Source organism: Artemia sp. Qi Xiang Cuo, chromosome 20 (genome assembly GCF_049724085.1).
Source record: "Artemia sp. Qi Xiang Cuo chromosome 20, ASM4972408v1, whole genome shotgun sequence".
Taxonomy (NCBI): Eukaryota; Metazoa; Arthropoda; class Branchiopoda; order Anostraca; family Artemiidae; genus Artemia; species Artemia sp. Qi Xiang Cuo.
The window spans coordinates 45,093,314-45,107,983 of NC_142813.1; the positions used below are offsets into that span (position 1 = coordinate 45,093,314).

General features: G+C 34.1%; 1 pseudogene; it reads left to right on the top strand.

Annotated features, from left to right (window-relative positions):
• Positions 1–238: 238 nt before the first annotated feature.
• On the top strand, positions 239–1,744 carry LOC148940264 (protein transport protein Sec24C pseudogene; annotated as a pseudogene).
• Positions 1,745–14,670: the final 12,926 nt, after the last annotated feature.

Below are 14,670 nucleotides of genomic sequence, written 5' to 3' on the forward strand. Positions count from 1 at the left end.
CTAGTTACCTTCTTGTGTTCATACATGAACCAAATTTTGGAAAACATACCTCGGGAAAACGATGATACTTTGGTTGACATTGGTTTCATTACATTCAGCGATGAAGTCCATTTTTGGGATTTTTCACATGCACGCCCTAGAATGATAGCCCTGTCTGATTTGCTAGAAAATTTTATCCCTCAAGCCAATTTTTTCCTTGTTAATCCAATTCAAGCTAAAAAATAAAATAGATCAGTTAATGAAATTGATACCCCAATTGTATACTGAAGACCAAGGAACTCAGGCCATGTTGGGCCCAGCCATCGAAGCTGGTATGAAGGCTTTGACTGCTAGTAACAAGAATGGAAAACTGCTGGTTTTTCAATCAACTTTACCTGAGTTTGGGAAGCCAGGAGGTTTAAAAGTTCGCGATGACAGAAAGCTACTAGGGACAGATAAAGAGAAAAATATCCTTGCACCTCAAATCACATATTACAATGATTTGGCTCAAAAATGCGCTGAATTGGGAGTTGGCGTTGATCTGTATTTAGCAAACCCAAGTTTTATTGATGTGGCAACTCTGGCTCAAATTTCTAGGCTGAGTGGTGGAACGGTGTACAAGTACACTTACTTCTTAGCTGAGAAAGATGGTCAAAGATTGCTTGAAGACTGTGTGAGAAGTGTGCGCTTCACTTCGGCATTTGATGTGGTCATGAGGCTCCGAACGTCAACAGGTTTAAACCCGTGTAACTTTTATGGAAGTTACTTCATGTCCAATAGCAGTGATGTTGAAATGGGGGCTATGGACAGTAATAAAGCAATTACTGTGGAAATCAAATACGAAGACAAAATTCAGGATGAAGAGGCCTATTTTCAATTGGCATTTCTTTACACTAGCCTAGATGGGAAAAGGAGGGTGCGAATTCACAACTTGGCTCTGCCCACTGTAAACCAGTTTTCAGACGTTTATAAACTGGTAGATTCAGACGCCCTTATTAATTTAATGTTAAAGCAAGCCGTGTCAACGATATTGGATTCATCACCAAAAGGCATTCGAGAAAATATGATTAAACGTGTTGCTCAGATTTTGGCCAACTATAGGAAAAACACAAATACCCAAACGAATACTGTACAACTCATCCTGCCCGAGCAGTTGAAACTGCTGCCTCTCTTTTCTATGTGTTTGATTAAAAATGATGCTTTGTCTGGTGCCCTGGATATAGTGATTGATGATCGTGCGTTGGCTATGCATATTGCGCAGACAATGGACGCAAGAACAAGCCTTTTCTTTCTCTACCCAAGGCTGTTACCCATTCACCAAATGCAAGATCCAAACAAAAACGAGGGATCATCATTCCCAGCACCAATTCGATGCTCATATGATAGAATGAAACAAGACGCGGTATATATCTTAGAAAATGGAGTGTATATGTTTATTTGGATTGGTAGTGCCGTCAGCAACGAATGGCTAAGGGATGTGCTAGGAGTCAATTCGTTCAATGAAATAGGCCTACGTTTCGAGCAACTTGACCACCTTCCTGAGTTAGATAACCCAATGTCAGAATGGGTGAGAAGTGTTGTAGATCAAATCCTTGATGAAAGACCTAGGAGTATGAAGATGACCTTTGCAAAGCCCCACGACAAAATGGAAATAATCATGAAGCGGTTCTTAGTTGAGGATTTTCAAGATATGAACAATACAGGGATGTCCTATACAGGCTTCTTACCGCACATACACAAAGAGATTAAGCAACTTTCAAATTAACAGTAATATGGTTGTTCACTGTCGGAGTGATGATGTGTTTTGCTTCCAGTACGATGTTAGGGAGTGTTCAACTTGATTGCCCCAGTTTGTTACGAGTTATAAGAGTTATAAGAAGTGTTAATTAAATGAAAATTTTATTTCTTGTTTTGTAATAAGATGCCTTCTAAGCGAGTTATACGTAATTTAAAAAAAACAGTACTATACAAAAAACAGAGACAACATCTTGAAAAGAAAAAAGCAAAGGTATTCAACTGACAAGGCGTATCGAGAAGTAATAATTGAGAGATCAAAACAAAACAGCAAGATGTGTTATCACAATGATGAAGATTACAGACATGCGAAAATTGAGACAGCCAAACAAAAGAGTAAGGAACGGTATGATAATGATGAAGATTACAGAGAAGCAACAATTGAGACAGCCAAACAAAAGAGCAAGGAACGGAATGATAACGATAAAGATTACCGAAACAAACATAAGAAAAAAGTTGCTATCAGAATAATGGGTAGATACTGGGGTGACAAAAGCTATAATGAAAAAATTAAATTCTCTGCGAGGTTGTACCGAAGAACGCATAAGGACAAAGGGAAAAATTACATTCAGAATCCGGGTTGCAGCGGTAGCTAGCAACCTAGTAAGAGACGATCACGTCAAATGTTAAGAAATATAAAAACCCATAGCTCCAAAAAAAAAGGAATCAGATCAAAACAAAAAGTACACCATTAGAACCGCCTTATCCGAAATCCCTGTATAGTAAAATTTTTGTCCCTTGACTGGAACAGCAAGGGAAATATATTGGCTTGAAAATCAAGAAAAGTTGCAGCTACTACAAAATTCTGCCTAAACGGGATATTTTTTTTTCTTTTGTATCCAGAGATAGCTTGGCACTGGAACATCGTAGAGAGTTGTTCAATAGCTCATTTTAAAGGAAATTATTTGGGTTAAAAATCATTAGTAACTAAAATAAATTATTCCTAAAAGAGAATAAATTTTTCCACCAAAAACTACATTTTGATGTCTTTTCATGCTGCAGTCTTTTCAAAGATATTTGATTTTTGTAAATATTTTTGCATTTCACATAATAACTTTAGCGATTCTAAACTGAAAAATAAAACATATTAAAAAATTGAATTTTTTGGTCTGAAAATACATAGTAAATCCCACATCGGGTAGTTAGAGCCTAACCAAAAATAAAACTAATTTTAACATTTTAAGATATCCGGGTTGCAGCAGTAGCTAGCAACCTATTATATTAAAGAACGAACTCTTGCCTATACTTAATAAGCATATACTAGTTAATGATATAGTAATGATATGGTTTTATTGATAGCTGAATTACAAATTAAATAAAATGATCCTGGGTGGCTTTGAACCACCAACCTTTCGGTTTAAGGCCAAGCGTGCTTGCCACTTGGACTATGACATCAGTAATTAACTGTGTAAAATTAACAATATGATATCCGGTTTGCAGCGGTATCTAGCAACCTAGTAAGAGACGATCACGTCCAATGTTAAGAAATATAAAAAACCATAGTTCCTAACAAAGGAGTCAGATCAAAACAAAAAGTACACCATTAGAACCGCCTTGTCCGAAACCCCTGTATTGTAAACTTTCTGTGCCTTGGCTTGAACAGCAAGGTAACTATATTGGCTTGAAAATCAAGAAAAGCGGCAGCTACTACAACATTCTGCCTAAACGGGATATTTTTTTTCTTTTGTTTCCAGAGATAGCTTGGTACTGGAACATCGTAGATAGTTGTTCATCCGGGTTGCAGCGGTAGCTAGCAAACTAGTAAGAGACGATCACGTCCAATGTTAAGAAATATAAAAACCCATAGTTCCTAACAGAGGAGTCAGATCAAAACAAAAAGTACACCATTAGAACCGCCTTGTCCGAAACCTCTATAAAGGAAACTTACCGCCCTTCGGCTTGAATAACAAAGAAAATATATTGGCTTGAAAATCAAGCAAATTGACTTTTACCACGTTATTCTCCACAAACGGGATATTTGTTTCTCTTTTCTTTCTTTTCCACAGATAGCTTTGCACTGGAACATCGTAGAGAGTTGTTCAATAGCTCATTTTAAAGGAAATTAATTGGGTTAAAAACCTTTTGTAACTAAAATAAATTATTTCTAAAAGAGAATAAATTTTTCCACCAAAAACTGCATTTTTGATGTCTTTTTTACAATAAAGAACGATCTCTTGCCCATAGTAACTGATATTACAGTAAAGAACGACCTCTTGCGTATACTCTCCGGGTTGCAGCGGTTGCTAGCAACCTAGTAAGAGACGATCACGTCCAATGTTAAGAAATATAAAAACCCATAGCTCCTAAGAAATGAGTCAGATCAAAACAAAAAGTACACCATTAGAACCGCCTTATCCGAAACCCCTGTATAGAAAAACTTTCTGTCCCTTGGCTTGAGAACAGCAAGGGAAATATATTGGCTTGAAAATCAAGAAAAGTGGCAGCTACTACAACATTCTGCCTAAACGGGATATTTTTTTTCTCTTTTGTTTCCAGAGATAGCTTTGTACTGGAACATCGTAGAGAGTTTTTCAATAGCTCATTTTCAAGGAAATTATTTGATTACAAATCTATAGTAACTAAAATAAATTATTTCTAAAAGAGAATAAATTATTCTACGAAAAACTGCATTTTTAATACCTTTTCACACTGCAGTCTTTCAAACAAAATCGTATACCAGTGGTAAGATTTGAACTCACGCCTCCGAAGAGACTGGTGGCTAACACCAGTGCCTTGGACCACTCGGCCAGGCTGCCTCTCATAAATATATATGTGAGTTTGGGTTGCAGCAGTAGCTAGCAACCTAGTAAGAGACGATCAGTCCAATGCTAAGAAATATAAAAACCCAAAACTCCTAAAAATAGAGTCAGATCAAAATTAATTAATGATGGAATTAATCACAATGATGAAGATTATAGACATGCGAAAATTGAGACAGCCAAACAAAAGTTCAAGGAGCGCTATCACAATGATAAAGATTATAGACATGCGAAAATTGAGACAGCCAAACAAAAGATCAAGGAGCGTTATCACAATGATGAAGATTATAGACATGCGAAAATTGAGACAGCCAAACAAAACATCAAGGAGTGTTATTACAATAATGAAGATTATAGACATGCGAATATTGAGACAGCCAAACAAAAAATCAAGGAGCGTTATCAAAATGATAAATTACATAAAGGCTCGATCATCGAATTTAAGCTGAAACTAAGTAAAGGACAATTATGCCTCCATATATTCACAGGGATGTATAAGATTTCTTATTACATCTGTAAATTGTTCCACAGTTGCCAGTCCATATCTTGGAAGCTTTTCACTAAACATGCAACATTTCTTTTGAATATTACTATGAAGTTTTGCGAAAGCATCTCTAGCTGACTTTTCAACAAAATACATTCTTTCAGAGATAATTTTAATCTTTAATTTTGAATATTTTTTGTAATTCCGGTACAACATTCGTAAAATTTTTCTCAATTTACAAAGATCAGCCTGTGCGTTCTTTGCAGCTTGTGTAAACTGCAAAAATATCCATGGTATCCGAGCAATAGTTTTAATATTTCAGTTCAAGCTAGAAAAATACTTTAAAATGTTAAAATTAGTTTTATTTTTGATTAGGTTCTAAAAACCCGATATGGGATTTACTATGTATTTTCAGACCAAAAAATTATTTTTTTAATATATTTTATTACATTAAAAGATGATCATTGGAATTCGGGTTGCAGCGGTAGCTAGCAACCTAGTAAGAGACGATCACGTCCAATCCGGGTTGCAGCGGTAGCTAGCAACCTAGTAAGAGACGATCACGTCCAATGTTAAGAAATATAAAAACCCACAGTTCCTAAAAAGGGAGTCAGATCAAAACAAAAAGTACACCATTAGAACCGGCTTGTTTGAAACCACTGTATAGGAAACTTTCTGTCCCTTGGCTTGAACAGCAAGGGAAATATATTGGCTTGAAAATCAAGAAAAGTAGCAGCTACTACAACATTCTTCCTAAACGGGATATTTTTTTCTTTTTTTCTTTTTTTCTTTGTTTCCAGAGATAGCTTGACACTGGAACATCGTAGAGGGTTGTTCAATAGCTCATTTTAAAGGAAATTAATTGGGTTAAAAACCTTTTGTAACTAAAATAAATTATTTCTAAAAGAGAATAAATTTTTCCACCAAAAACGGCATTTTTGATGTCTTTTCACACTGCAGTCTTTCAAACATTACATTATCCGGGTTGCAGCGGTAGCTATCAACCTAGTAAGAGACGATCACGTCCAATGTTAAGAAATATAAGAACCCCTAACTCCTAAAAAAGGAGTCAGATCAAAACAAAAATTACACCATTAGAACCGCCTTGTCCGAAACCCCTGTATAGGAAACTTTCTGTCCCTTGGCTTGAACAGCAAGGGAAATATATTGGCTTGAAAATCAAGAAAATTGACTTTAACCACGTTATTCTCCCCAAAAGGGATATTTTTTTCTTTTTTTTTGTATCCAGAGATAGCTTGGCACTGGAACATCGTAGAGGGTTGTTCAATAGCTCATTTTAAAGGAAATTAATTGGGTTAAAAATCTATAGTAACTAAAATAAATTATTTCTAAAAGAGAATAAATTTTTCCAATAAAAACTGTATTTTTGATGCAGTGACGTCATAATTACTATATAAGATTCTCTTTTCTTTGTTTCCAGCATAATAAAGATCAAACTCTTCCCTATACTAACTTGCATACGCAACTTTACTATAGTTAAGATTACAGTATTTTTATAATTTTCTTTACATTAAAAGACGATCACTGAAATAACAAACCATTCCATACATTGGACTTAGTTAGCTACTTGATTGTTTGAGTTTCGTCTCTTACTATTTAAAAGAAGAAAAAGCCGTAGGCTTTTTACTGTTTGTATTTATAGTTAAAAAACGAACTCAAGTCCAAAGAAACTGAACACTGTGATTCATTCATATTATCTTCATTATTTTAGCTAGAATGTAAATAAACAAGTTTCTTTTTTAAATTTTAAATTGAAAAGATAGTGCTTTTAATTATATTAAAAGACGATCACTGAAATAACAAACCATTCCATACATTGGACTTAGTTAGCTTCTTGATTGTTTGAGTTTCGTCTCTTACTATTTAAAAGAAGAAAAAGCCGTAGGCTTTTTCCTGTTTGTATTTATAGTTAAAAAACGAACTCAAGTCCAAAGAATCTGAACACTGTGGTTCATTCATATTATCTTCATTATTTTAGCTAGAATGTAAATAAACAAGTTTCTTTTTTAAATTTTAAATTGAAAATATAGTAAAGAACGAACTTCAGTACATAGTAACTAAAACAAGATTATAATTAGCTTTGGTATAAAATACTGTCAGCGGTGGGATTCAATCCCATGCCTCCGAATTGACGAGTGGCTAACACCAGCACCTTAAACCGCTCGACCATGCTGCCTCACATAACTATGCCGTTATAATGCCATTATAAACGCCATAATACTCTAAATTAAAACTCTAAACTAAAACTTAAACTCTTCGATGTGTTTTGCTATCAGGCCACCTTTCTATGAAGCTGTTATTACAGTAAAGAACGATCTCTCGTCCATATTATAAAGACGGTCATTGGAATAAAAACCCAATACATACATTTGATTTAGTTAGCTACTTGATTGTTTGAGGCTAGTCTCTTACTATTTCAAAGAAGAAAAAGCCGTAGGCTTTTTCCTGTTTGTAATCAATTAGAAAGAGTTCTACCTTTAATCCGGGTTGCAGCGGTAGCTAGCAACCTAGTAAGAGACGATCACGTCCAATGTAAAGAAATATAAAAACCCATAGTTCCTAAAAAAAAGGAGTCAAATCAAATTCAAAAGTACACCATTAGAACCGCCTTGTCCAAAACCCCTGTATTGTATAATAAAGAACGACTTCTTGCCTATACTAAATTTTATACGCCACTTAATTATAGTATAAGTTCAACAGATAGCTTTGCACTGGAACATCGTAGAGAGTTGTTCAATGGCTCATTTTAAAGGAAATTGATGGGGTTAAAAACCTTTTGTAATTAAAACAAATTATTTTTATTACATGAAGAAATTCTAATTATATTCCTTAAGAAATCATCATAAGTAAAAATTTCCCATACGGAAATTATAGTAAAGATCGAACTCTTCCCTATACTAACTTGCATACGCAACTTCACTATAGTTAAGATTACAGTATTTATATTATGCATCATTATAAATTATAAAAGGTTCAAATGTTTGAAGATTATAGAGTTAAAAATTTTCCCACCCCGGGAATCGAACCCGAGCCTGTTAAGTGAAAGTTAACTATCCTAGCCACTAGACCATATTGAACTATAAAGAAGTATGATTTAAAAGCCATATGCGTATTATTATTTCACCATACCAATTATAATAAGGCCAAAACAAAATCGTCGACTTGCAACCTTACTTTTGACACATGAGTTAAATCTTCATCAGGCTTAAAAAATGTTTTGCTAGTTTTACATGAAAGAACGAACCTTAGTCTATATATAATAAAGAACGACACCTTGCCCATGTTAACTAAAACATAAATAGGGATTATGTAATTTCCAATAGTATCATGGCTGTAGAGATGGCTGAAACCTAGTTACAATAAAAAACGATCATTGGAATAAAAAAAATTGCATACCTTTGGAATTAGCTAGCTACTTGATTATTTGAGACTCGTCTCTTACTATTTAAATGAAGAAAAAGCCGTAGGCTTTTTCCTGTGTGTAATCAGTTTATTATCATAGGCAGCGCGCTAGCACTGCCTGAGTAAAGAACGATGTGGGCACAATGTGTTTTTTTTCTGTGGGCACAATGTGTTTTTTTTCTGGTTGCAGCGATAGCTAGTAGTAAGAGACGATCACGTCCAATGTTAAGAAATATAAAAACCCATAGTTCCTAACAAAGGAGTCAGATCAAAACAAAAAGTTTACATTAAAGAACGAACTTTAGTCCATAGTAACTGAAGTTATATTTAAAAAAAGATCATTAGGAGACCATACATAAGGGATCGATACTGTAAATTGGAATTTCGTAAGTATCGGCGGTATCATGTTTTTATTGATAGCGGAATTCCAAACTAAAAGAAATCGATCCCGGATGGCTTTGAACCACCAATTATATTAAAATTATAATAAAGAACGACCTCTTGCCTAAACTAAATTTTATAGGCCACTTAACTATATCCGGGTTGCAGTGGTTATAATAAAGAACGACCTCTTTCCTATACTAAATTTTATAGGCCGCTTAACTATAGCATAGGCTAGTACAGTTATTATATTTAAGGCCAATATATTAAAATTTTACACTAAAAGACGGTCATTGGAATAAAAACCCAATACATACATTTGATTTAGTTAGCTACTTGATTGTTTGAGGCTAGTCTCTTACTATTTCAAAGAAGAAAAAGCCGTAGGCTTTTTCCTGTTTGTAATCAATTTGAAAGAGTTCTACCTTTAATGTAATGTAATAAAGATCAAACTCTTCCCTATACTAACTTGCATGCGCAACTTCACTATAGTTAAGATTACAGTATTTATATTTTTACATTAAAAGACGATCACTGAAATAACAAACCATTCCATACATTGGATTTAGTTAGCTACTTGATTGTTTGAGTTTTACTACTTAAGAACGACAAAGATCTAAATGTTCTCATTCTTGATTAGAATAATGGTTAGATCGAAGCAAGCTATACGCAAGTTGAAAAAAGAGTACTACACAAACAACAGAGATAGTATCTTGAAAAGAAAAAAGCAAAGGTATTCAACCGACCAGGTGTATCGAGAAGTAATCAAACAAAACAGCAAGATGTGTTATCTCAATGATGAAGATTATAGACATACAAAAATTAAGACAGCCAAACAAAAGTTCAAGGAGAGTTATCACAATGATAAAGATTACCGCATCAAATATAAGAAAAACCAAAAGCAAAGGTATTCAACCGTCCAGGTGTATCGAGAAGTAAAAATTGAGACAGCCAAACAAAAGATCAAGGAGCGCTATCAAAATGATAAACTTTATAGAGAAGCAACAATTGAGCAGTCTAGACAAAAGAGCAAGGAACGGTATGATAATGATAAAGATTATAGAGAAGTTATAGTAAAGAACGACCTCTTGCCTATACTAAATTTTATACACCACTTAATTATAGTTAAGGTTAGTAATTCCACAGATAGCTTGGCACTGGAATATAATAAAGAATGACCTCTTGCCTATATTAAATTAGATAGGCCACTTAACTATATCCGGGTTGCAGCGGTAGCTAGCAACCTAGTAAGAGACGATCACGTCCAATGTTGAGAAATATAAAAACCCATAGTTCCTAACAGAGGAGTCAGATCAAAACAAAAAGTACACCATTGGAACCGCCTTGTCCGAAACCCCTGTATAGGAAACTTTCTGTCCCTTGGCTTGAGCAGCAAGGGAAATATATTGGCTTGAAAATCAAGAAAAGTGGCAGCTACTACAACATTCTGCCTAAACGGGATATTTTTTTTTTTCTTTTTTCTTTCTTTTCCACAGATAGCTTGGCACTGGAACATCGTAGAGGGTTGTTCAATAGTATAATAAAGAACGAACTCTTTCCTATACTAAATAAGCCACTATTTTTATTAAGGTTATATGACTTTTAGGGGATGCTTCCCCCTTTTTTCTGTGATGGTATCCGGGTTGCAGCAGTAGCTAGCAACCTAGTAAGAGACGATCACGTCCAATGTTTAGAAATATAAAAACCCCTAACTCCTAAAAAAAGATTCAGATCAAAACAAAAAGTACACCATTAGAACTGCCTTGTCCGAAACCCCTATAATAGAAACTTACCACCCTTTGGCTTGAATAACAAAGAAAATATATTGTCTTGAAAATCAAGAAAATTGACTTTAACCACGTTATTCTCCACAAACGGGATATTTTTTCTTTCCGCTTTTTCTTTCTCGTCAGCTAGCTGGGCACCGGAAAATCATAAAGAGCTGTATAATAGCTCATTTTAAAGGAAATTGCTACATCTAGTCACTTTTGTAATTAAAAATAAAATACTTTTTAAAGTAGAATCAATTTTGTCAAAAAAATTGCATTTTGATGTATTTTTGTACTGCAGTCTTTTCAAAGATATTTGAATTTTGAAGCAATCAAACAGTTCATGGTAATGAACTCTATAGTAATAATAGCCACTTGTCTCAATAGTAGCCGAAACTCTAAAGAACGAAATTTTGATACCAATAGATACATCAAAGCAAATAGTTCGTGATAACGAACTGTATGTTGTATAGTAAGAGTGACTCGTCTCAATAGTAAAACTTGCTATATCTAGTTCCTTCTGTAATTAAAGATAAAATATTTTTTTAATAGTTCCGGTTTGCAGCGGTAGCTAGGAACCTAATTAAAAGAGATCATTCGAAGAACATACCATTGTATATATTGGGACTTAGTTAGCTGCTCGATTCCTTGAAAAAAAAATCTTATTTGGCAAATGGAACTAGAATAATTTCTGAAAATTTTAAACAAAATAATTTTATTTAGCTGCAAAGTGCAAAAATATTTATGGTGTCTGAACAATAATTTCCATTTTTTAATTCAAACCAGAAAAAAACTTGAAAATTTAAAAATTATAATAAAGAACGACGTCTAGCCCATGATAACTGAAATAAACTATTGTTTCAAAATAACTTGAAGCAAATACCTTTAGAAAGTTGCTTCTCTAAGGTATGTTATACAAGGGACCATTAATCATAAATAGGGATTATGTAAGCTTCATCGGTATCATGGCTGTAGAGATGGCTGAAACCTAGTAAAGAACAAACCAGGGAACATATTGAACTTAGTTAGCTGCCTGATTCTCTGAAGTTCGTTTCTTGCTATTCGAAATAAGATTATAATAAAGAACGACCTCTTGCCTATACTAAATTTTATAGGCTACTTAACTATAGTATAGGCTAGTACAGTTATTATATTTAAGGTCAATATATTAAAATTTTCCACTAAAAGACGGTCATTGGAATAAAAAAACCCAATACATACATTTGATTTAGTTAGCTACTTGATTGTTTGAGGCTAGTCTCTTACTATTTCAAAGAAGTAAAGCTGTAGGCTTTTTCCTGTTTGTAATCAATTAGAAAGAGTTCTACCTTTAATCCGGGTTGCAGCGGTAGCTAGCAACCTAGTAAGAGACGATCACGTCCAATGTTAAGAAATATAAAACCCATAGTTCCTAAAAAGGAGTCAGATCAAAACAAAAAGTACACCATTAGAACCGCCTTGTCCGAAACCCCTGTATAGGAAACTTTCTGTCCCTTGGCTTGAACAGCAAGGGAAATATATTGGCTTGAAAATCAAGAAAATTGACTTTAACCACGTTATTCTCCCCAAACGGGATATTTTTTTCTCTTTTCTTTTTTTTGTATCCAGAGATAGCTTGGCACTGGAATATCGTAGAGGGTTGTTCAATAGCTCATTTTAAAGGAAATTAATTGGGTTAAAAACCTTTTTTAACTAGAATAAATTATTTCTAAAAGAGAATAAATTTTTCCACCAAAAACTGCATTTTCGATGTCTCTTCACACTGCAGTCTTTCAAACATAATCCGGGTTGGCAGCGGTAGCTAGCAACCTAGTAAGAGACGATCACCTCCAATGTTAAGAAATATAAAACCCCCCAACTCCTAAAAAAAGAGTCAGATCAAAACAAAAGTACACCATTAGAACCGCCTTGTCCGAATCCTCTATAAAGGAAACTTACCGCCCTTTGGCTTGAATAACAAAGAAAATATATTGGCTTGAAAATCAAGAAAATTGACTTTTACCATGTTATTCTCCACAAACGGGATGTTTTTTCTTTCCGCTTTTTTTTTCCTGCTCAGCTAGCTGGGCACTGGAAAATCATAGAGAGCTGTATAATAGCTCATTTTAAAGGAAATTGCAACATCTAGTCACTTGTGTAATTAAAAATAAAATACTTTTTAAAGTAGAATCAATTTTGTCAAAAAAAATTCATTTTTGATGTATTTTCATACTGCAGTCTTTTCAAAGATATTTGAATTTTGAAGCAATCAAACAGTTCATGGTAATGAACTCTATAGTAATAATAGCTACTTGTCTCAATAGTAACCGAAACTCCTGGAACCAAAATTTTCTTTTTTGGCTTAATCGCTAAAATTATTATGTAAACTGCAAAAATATTTATGATGCCTAATCAGTAATAGTAAGTTCTTAATTTAAACAACAAAAATACATGAAATTTTATAATTAGTTTTACTTTTTGTCTCCTGGAAGAAAATTTTTTTTCATCTCAGTTCAAAGTTATTATTGTATCCTGGAACCAAACTTTTTTTGGTTTGTAACCCGTAAGCCATATTATTGTCTTATAATCGGGGTTGCACCGGTAGCTAGCAACCTAGTAAGAGACGATCACGTCCAATGTTAAGAAATATAAAAACCCCTAACTCCTAGAAAAATAGTCAGATCAAAACAAAAAGTACACCATTAGAACCGCCTTGTCCAAAACCCCTATAAAGGAAACTTACCACCCTTTGGCTTGAATAACAAAGAAAATATATTGGCTTGAAAATCAAGAAAATTGACTTTAACCACGTTATTCTGCACAAACGGGATATTTTTTTCTTTCTTTTGTTTCCAGAGATAGCTTGGCACTGGAACATCGTAGAGAGTTGTTCAATGACTCATTTTAAAGGAAATCTCTAGATCTAGTCCGGGTTGCAGCGGTAGCTAGCAACCTAGTAAGAGACGATCACGTCCAATGTTAAGAAATATAAAAACCCATAGTTCCTAAAAAAGGAGTCAGATCAAAACAAAAAGTACACCATTAGAACCGCTTTGTCCGAAACCCCTGTATAGGAAACCTTCTGTCCCTTGGCTTGAACAGAAAGGGAAATATATTGGCTTGAAAATCAAGAAAAGTGGCAGCTACTACAACATTCTTCCTAAACGGGATATTTTTTTCTTTCTTTTTTTTCTTTGTTTCCAGAGATAGCTTGGCACTGGAACATCGTAGAGGGTTGTTCAATAGCTCATTTTAAAGGAAATTAATTGGGTTAAAAACCTTTTGTAACTAAAATAAATTAGTTCTAAAAGAGAATAAATTTTTCCACCAAAAACTGCATTTTCGATGTCTTTTCACACTGCAGTCTTTCAAACATAATCGTTTACCAGCGGTAAAATTTGAACCCACGCCTCCAAAGAGACTGGTGGCTAACACCAGTGCCTTGGACCACTCGGCCAGGTTGCCTCTCATAAATAATATATATGTGAATCCGGGTTGCAGCAGTAGCTAGCAATCTAGTAAGAGACGATCAGTCCAATGCTAAGAAATATAACAAAACTCCTAAAAATAGAGTCAGATCAAAACAAAAGTACATCATTAGAATTACCTTGTCTGAAACCCTACTAGATAAATATTGAATGTCGTCATAGTTTTTATAATAAAGAACGACCTCTAGCCTATACTAAATTTTATACGCCACTTAATTATAGTATAGTTTAGTAATTCAACAGATAGCATGGCACTGGAACATCGTAGAGAGTTGTTCAATGGCTCATTTTAAAGGAAATTAATGGGGTTAAAAACCTTTTTTAATTAAAACAAATTATTTTTATTACATTAAGAAATTTTAATTATGTTCCTTAAGAAATCATCATAAGTAAAAATTTCCCATACGGAAATTGAACTCAAGCCTGCTGGGTGAGAGCTATCCCAACCTCTAGTTATAATAAAGAACGACCTCTTGCCTATACTAAATTTTATACGCTACTTAATTATAGCATAGGTTAGTAATTCCACAGATAGCTTGGCACTGGAATATCGTAGAGAGTTGTATGGCTCATTTTATAGGAAATTAATGGGTTTAAAAACCTTTTGCATTTAA